The 7,635-nt window shown below is 50.1% G+C and overlaps 1 long non-coding RNA gene across 1 annotated transcript in view; it reads right to left on the bottom strand.

The window, feature by feature from the left end:
- Positions 1–7,635, bottom strand: part of LOC138967290 (uncharacterized) — a 44,516-nt gene that overhangs the window by 4,107 nt on the left and 32,774 nt on the right. The gene's annotated exons all lie outside the window — the stretch shown is intronic.

Genomic DNA, 7,635 nt, shown 5'->3' with positions numbered 1-7,635 from the left:
GGTAAAAGTTGCATGTACAGAAAGCACGTGTCAAAGTAAACACAACCACACAGTAATTCGCTCCTCTGGATCTATTGTTTATTCAACACAAAGTGAGAACTGTTGCACTTTTTTGTTATTATTTTTTTAATTCTCTTTTATACACACATAGAAATACATATCATGATTTGTAATCAGTAACAAGAATGTTGTTTTCATTGGGTTTTTTTTCTCTCTCTCTCTCTCTCTCTCTCTCTCTCTCTCTCTCTCTCTCTCTACACTCACACATTCAACTCCCACACCCTCACTCACACACATGAATATATACTTGCACAATTTCACATTTCCAGAGCTAAAGCTTGTAAACCCATTTTCTCAAAAACTATTGGGTGGATTGAAATTTAAGTACATGTATGTGTGATGGGTTCTTTATTTTCAACTTTACCATACAATTTGAGGTACACCATCGCCTGGTTTCATGGCCTTGAAAAGGAATGCTACAGGTCAAAAATGGTTTTACATGAAAGGAGCGCGCAGTGCCAGTGGCGAAGCCGGCCACAAGCCTGAGCCTGCAAAGCAGGCGAGCCAACTAGGGGGGTCCGGGGGCATGCCCCCCCGGAATTTTTTTCAAAAAACGGTTAAAATCTGTGCAATCTGGTGCATTCTGGGCATCATTTTCAGGGCTGTTATAGTGTTGTGATCTTGTTAAAAATCTCATTTTAGCTTACCCCCACCACCATTCAACACACCTCCAAACTGGTGAAAACAACACTACTGTGCGCTGGCTTCATTGAGACCGGCGCCCGGTCGCGTTGCGCGATATTCACATGGATCGTTTTTGCGGAAATTTTTCAACTTCACCGGAATAAATTTGACTTTACCGGATTTTGGAAACGGCTTTATCGGATTTCCGGCAATTACCGGAAAAGTAGCATGCCTGACAAAATCCCCAACGAACATGACTTTGATCGTCTTTGACATGAGGATCAAGTGACCCAAACTGGCACGTCTCCCCGCCATTGTTTCTGAATTTAACCCATTGTTGATATTAAAGTTTACAGGCGCTAAAATAAATCCAAGCTTAATGCAAAGAAGCGACAATTAGAATCTATGCCAAGCGTGTTCACGTTGCTGGGATGAAAAACACATTTCTAGTTTTGGTTTTGGCTACACGCAGACTCGATCTCGAACCAGTCGAGGTCACACTGAGCGAGTGACAGCCGGACGTGGCAATGTCGACAATGTCAATGATCTCACTCAAACTCAAAGATCTTGAACAAATTTCAAGATCTTTGCCTACATTCAGAACAGTCATAGAGCAACATAGATCAACATACCTTGATATTTCGTCTTCGGAAAGACCGACCCGTAGCCTGACCTTTCCACCAAGGAAGGCGGCATTCTCGCAGCCTGCTTTGGTCTGGCTTGAATCCACAAAATATAACAGAAGTTCGATGACAGTACCGCTGCACGCCATTTTTGATCTTCGAATTCGAATTTGACTGAATGCACTCAAAACTTTTGCACGAAGCCCTTCCATTGGATGAAGTTTGGCAGACTTTTGCAATTTGCCTTCTGATTAGATCTCTTTTTGTGTGTGTGATTGGTTCTCTTAAAGGGAAGCAATCGCTGTCAAAATAATATTTCTGAATGTGTTGTTGCTTCCCTTCAATCGGGATTGGCTCCTTGAGGAATAGAGGATCATAGAGTGATACAGCTGTGAAAAATGTACGTTGAAAATAAAATGCTTTGCAATAATGCCCATCACGATCACGAAAACAAATGACGATCACGATCACGAGACTTGATTTTTTTGTCATCACGGGCAAAGTCCCATCACGATCACAGAAATGGAAATTTCGGCAATCACGGTCACAGAAAGGTAAAAAAACGCCAATCACGATCACGATTTTAAACCCTTTGGGGCCCTCTCTTGTGGTTTCAGAATTACAACATATTTACAGCCACACAAACACAAGAGCACTCCAAAAGTAAATGGCATGAAAACACGTTGGTTTTTTTTAATGAATATTAGCATATTATCATTGATTGCATAGGATGTCGAATATAATGCTAAAGTACAAAACAACTTTCAAAAGTTCTAAAAATACACAAATGATCACCACAACGCACTCATACACACACTCTCTCTCACACAGACACACATACACACTCTCTCACACATACACTCTCTCACACTCCACACAGATACAATTTCTCTCTCACGCTCTTTCTCACACACTCTCTTTCTCTCTGCCCTCGGCTCTCGGGACGGCACGAGATCAAGCAGGGCGGATTTTTCACTGCTGCGATCTCTCCAGCTCGAAATTCTTCATTACTCCACCACAATGTCTGTTGCTGGACTTCCAACCGCAGTAAAAGCCATGCTAGAGGCCCTGCTTGCTGAAAATCAGCTAACTTCCTGGAAAGTTGCCTCTGAAGGAAGCAAGACAGTCGTTGTTTTTCGAATGACCAGTAGCAGCACAGCCGCCATTACCGCTCACTCAACCAGTAAACAACAGTTTCGTCGCAAGCCCCCCAGCCAGCTACGACGTGATGCGATGAGGGCCGAAGCCTACACAAGATCCAAACAACAGGAACAACAACAGGAACAACAGGCAAGTCCCCTTTTTCGCCCAACCCCCCTATTTTCCCCCACGCCAGAAAAGGAAAGTGTAGGCAAAGATGACAGATGTGACACACAGTATGAGCAAGCAAGCATTCCATCGCTGTCACCATTGCATCACTATGGCAATTCAGCACGTGAAAACCGTGAATTAGATATCGCCGAACGGGCGACTGACTTTGAAACTGGGTCACTGGCTGACATGCATGCGTGCTATGTAAACAAAAACACTGACTTGGTGGAAGAAAGTGCAGTTGTGGTGAAAGCCGAGCTTTACATAAATGACAGGACGGTTGACAGGACGGTACGCACGCAACACATAACAAATGTAAACACGCACTGCGGCCGGGGTTCACCCAGCCGCCTTGCGTTTGCTACATTAACTTCTCATAATGCTGAGCTCCCCCGGGGGGAACTAAGCATAAGCGCCTCTAACGGACTTACCGTTAAAGGCTGTAACACGAACGTCTTCAAGTCTTGAAGACGGTCGTAGAGTCGATGCTGTCAGGTGTTGTCTGGTCTGTGTCTTGCTCGAATCTGATCTCTTCCCCGCCACTGCGTGGCTTTACACTTCCGGTACAGGGGGAATCTAATGGAGTCGTCTCCCTTAGCCTAACAGGGAAATCGACATTCACCACATTCCTCCCCGTTTTGAAAAGAGAGCCCCTCAACTCGACCGCAGATGCCGTCCCGGGAAGGGAGCCCTTCTTTGGGACCGGTGGTGGTAACCAGATGTCTTCCTGGGGACACTGCTAGGCATGCGGGCTCTATCCTCATACTTCCTCGCTCCGCTGCCCATTTCCCGACCAAGGTGTGCTGGGGGTATGCTGGTCTTCCTGCCACCATGGACCAGGCACCTCGTCAAGCCTGGCAGGGAAGCGTTGTGCCTTGGAAGGATACTTCACGGTGGGGTTTGAGGCGTTTTCACAGAGAAGCGCGCATATTGCTGAGGGGACACTGCACTTGGGACGGCTAGTCCCCTGTAGTTCTCCATCTGCATGCTGCAGCCCTTCAGCTCAAGGCCTTTGCTTGGGCTGCCCAGTGTTGGATGGCACTACAGTACACCAGGGCATGTCCACAACAGTCAAGCGCAGGCTTTTGCACACGCCTATCAGACACCCACTTCCCCCAGGTGAAGGACGTCCCAAGTCGGGTTGTGCGCTTTACCCTCCTCCCCGTTTTGAAAAGAGAGCCCCTCCCTCTGGAGTGTTGTCCTTGTAGATGGGGGAGCTCTTCTTCCGAGGTTCTCCTGGGTCCTACGGGGGGAAACTTGTTACAAAAGATCCAGGAGGGGTGCGCACCTAGCGCGCGAGACGGAAAAACCTTCTCGCATTCTCCACGGTCACGCGGAGAATCTCGCGCTGGTCCACTTCCCGCCAGTTGGCCACGACTTCTGCCGTGCCGAACACGTCATAGGGGGTTCCAGGTGCCCCCGCGAGTCCGAAATAGGGGGCGTCAGTCTCCAGGAGAAGGTGGCCTACTGGAACTGCTTTGATGGCTGCCACCTGGTCCGCTGGGGAGAGCGTAGTCACCCCACCCACACTGAACATGGTGTGGGGGAAGGCGTCTAACCACTTTGTGATCTCTTCCACTGGGCCGATGAAGTGGTGGATCATAAAGTGGGCAGACGCGTCGAAATATCTCCCCAGGATCTCCCGAAGCTCCTTTGCAGCTACTTCCGGCCTCTCCCTTTGTCCTCGCCTGTATGCCCCTCTTTAATTCCTTGGCCCTTTGGAGATCGCCCCCGGCGTCGCAACACTGCGTCCTGCCGGGAGCTCGTAAAACATGGTGGCCCAGTGGAGCGCTGCGTCAGGGAGAGGTCGTCCCTGCGGTCTTCCATCCTGGGTGCTTGGTCTCGGTTTCTGTGATTGGACGGCCTCTTTTGGCGTCGCGCTCCCGCGTCCTGCCTGGGGCTCCAACGCTCCTTGAATGCCTCCGCCCCGGTGGGGGACCAATCTGAGGAATGTTGCCTCCTTTGCGGTTCCTCCCCTACATGTCGGGGCCTCTTCCTAACCTGGCCGTCCGAGCAAGGTATTCCGTATGTCGCTCGTAGAGGGCATCCAACTTGGCCAGCAATGCCTTAAGATGATCGTCACTGGCTTTCTGGGCAGGGTCCAGCTGGTTGTCGTTCCTGGGCTCGGGGGATCACACTCGATTCACCTGCGCCTCCCCGTCGCTCTCTTGGTCGCATACCCTGGAAACCCTGCGCGCCCCATACAATGCCTTCCGACTTTCCCCGTACAACAGAGTATGCTCTACCGCCTGCTCTAAAGATGTAAATCTGGAGACCAAGCCGTTAAGGCCAGCCTCTTTGTCCTTGATGCCCTCAAGGTAACGTCTGAGGACCTCCTTTTCCATATAAGCAGACGGTAGATCGGGGTATGCCTCTCTCGCCTGTAGTTGCACCCTATCTGCAAATTCTTTGCACGTTTCACCCTCCCCTTGAACCATGTTATGGAAAATAGCTTTCTGTGCCTCAACCGTGCTTGCCTGGCCGAACCTTTTACCCAAAGCCTCGACCGCCCGGGGCAAGTCGCGTTGGACCTCTTCCGGCAGCTGATCAAAATGGTCCAGCGCTTCGGCGTCTAGGAAAAACCCCACCTCCACAACCACATTCCTAGGCTCTCGAACACACAGGGCCTACCCCGTAGCAGCCCGCGTTCCCAGTTTGGTGCAGGGGAGATGCAACTTATTCCCACCCTTTGTAACGTGCCTTTTAGGGTAAATATCATCCCTGCATTGCCGGCCTTGTGAACCTCACTAAAACTGGGGGGACCAGAGGCTGCCGAGAGACGCGCTCCTGAGTTCAACTAGATTCCCGATGTATCAGCGCTTCTCGAGCCGCCGAGTTCTATTCTGACCTTCCCCTAAGTGTTTCGGTCGGGGGGTCACCCGTGTTCTTGTCGTGGGCGTGTGAAAATTCCCCTCGGCGTCGCTGCTCAGCGGACTGCCGGAGGGTCCCACGTGTCACTTTCCCCTGAGTGTGGCGACCGGGGAGTCATACGTGTTTCTGTTGTTGGGGTGTGGTTCTTCCCCTCGGCGTCGCTGCTCAGTGGCCTGCCGGGGGGTCAGCTGTGTTGCTTTCCCCGAGTATTGCGGTCGGGGGGTCACACATGTTTCTGTCGTTGGGGTGTGGATCTTCCCTCGGCGTCGCTGCTCAGCTGACTGCTGGAAGGTACACTCCACTTCCCACCGTTGTGGACACTTTGGGTTTGTCAGGGGAATGTCGCACTCGGGGCCTTCAACCCTGACTCCCGGGGGAGGGTTCCTGGTGCAACTGAGAGGCGCGCATGTCACCGAGGGGGTCCAGTCCCAGGGGTAGTCCATCCCTTGCGGCTCTCCCTCCGCATGTCGCAGCCGCTTGTGCTCCCGGCCTACACCGGAACTCGTTCCTATTGTGACGAGTCCTTGTGGGGAGAGCCGGAGCCGTACTCTGGAAGGGCTAGCTACCTCTTTATCCTGCCTGTCGGCATGGTGGGCCTTAGCCTCTTCCTGACGTTCTAATTGGAAATCCTGTCTGTTGTCATGGTGGGCCTTAGCCTCTTCCTGACGTTCTAACTGGAGATCCTGCCTGTCGTCACGGTGGGCCTTAGCCTCTTCCTGACGTTCTAACTGGAGATCCTGCCTGTCGTCACGGTGGGCCTTAGCCTCTTCCTGACGTTCTAATTGGAGATCCTGCCTGTTGTCATGGTGGGCCTTAGCCTCTTCCTGACGTTCTAACCGGAGATCCTATTCTTCTTTGGGGAAAAGGTGTTCGCTGGCATCATTTTCCGAGGATGTGTCGTGGGGACAGTCTTCCACCTCCGATTCGTTTTCCTCATTTCCAACGACCCTGCAACGACCGTGCCAATGGACATTAAACTCTCTATCGTCCCTTTTGACTCTTCCTGAAAGGGGTGCGCAGGATACAAACGCTGTGTAGTCCATTGTTGGGTCATTGAGGTAGACGGCCAACTGCCTTGCGACCTTCACCTTACAGTTTAGACTGCCCCAGATTCCAGCTACGGTGATCTCTTCCATCTGGACGACCGAGGACTCTTCCATTTCTTCCCCGTTTTGATATTAGGAGGACGGCTAGGTCTTTGGGAGAAGGAGTTTTTCTGAGAGTTCACCCTTGTGTTACTCATGGACATGAACAAATAGTGTTAAAGAAATTAAACCTGCATTCATAATCATCCCCCTCTGCCATGTGTCTGGGCACATGGACGGGTACAGAAAAGCGGTGATCCCGCCAGCAGGGATGCGAAACACAGTACTGTAAAAACCCGCCAGAGCTGTGGTGTCATATTGTGAAAAGAATATGGGATTCGGACATATATTCCAATAACCTAACTGCATTCTAACAACTATCAAAGCCATGGGATAGATAAAAATAAACCCATGGACGGGCACAGATAAGCTGTTATCCCGCCAGTGATAGTGGGAATCCAGAACATTAATCACATATATTTTGATATAAAAATTTGCAGTACCCACGCCTCCATCCTGAGCTTGGCCCACAACGGCGGTGTGGTGGTTGTCAGCCTACCAACAAAAACTGTTTTGGAAAAATGGGCTGCCTATCGACTACGAAAAACCATATCCTACATACTTGTCGACCACCAAAGCCATGGGGAATAAAAATAAAACCCATGGACGGGCACAGAGAAGCTGTTAACCCGCCAGCGTGGCCAGTATATAGTGCAGTTAGTCACTAGTAGTAAATTTATAAATACAATGTTCATTGCCTATTCCCAATAACTGTAACACAACATGACAATGCAAAAATGCGAAACACAGTACTGTAAGACGTAACCTAGTAACATGAGTATAACAAGCACAAACAATCAACAATTGTATCGGGGAACAAACCCCTTAGGCCAGAATAGTGCCTCCCGCCAGAGCTGTGGTGTCATATTGAGAAAAGATATGGGTTTCGGACATATTTCAATAACCTAACTGCATTCTAACAACTATCAAAGCCATGGGATAGACAAAAATAAACCCATGGACGGGCACAGATAAGCTGTTATCCCGCCAGTGATAGTGGG

The sequence above is a fragment of the Littorina saxatilis genome, linkage group LG5, assembly GCF_037325665.1.
Source record: "Littorina saxatilis isolate snail1 linkage group LG5, US_GU_Lsax_2.0, whole genome shotgun sequence".
Taxonomy (NCBI): domain Eukaryota; kingdom Metazoa; phylum Mollusca; class Gastropoda; order Littorinimorpha; family Littorinidae; genus Littorina; species Littorina saxatilis.
The sequence above is the reverse complement of the archived record's forward strand: the minus strand, read 5'-3'. Positions and strand labels throughout refer to the sequence as shown.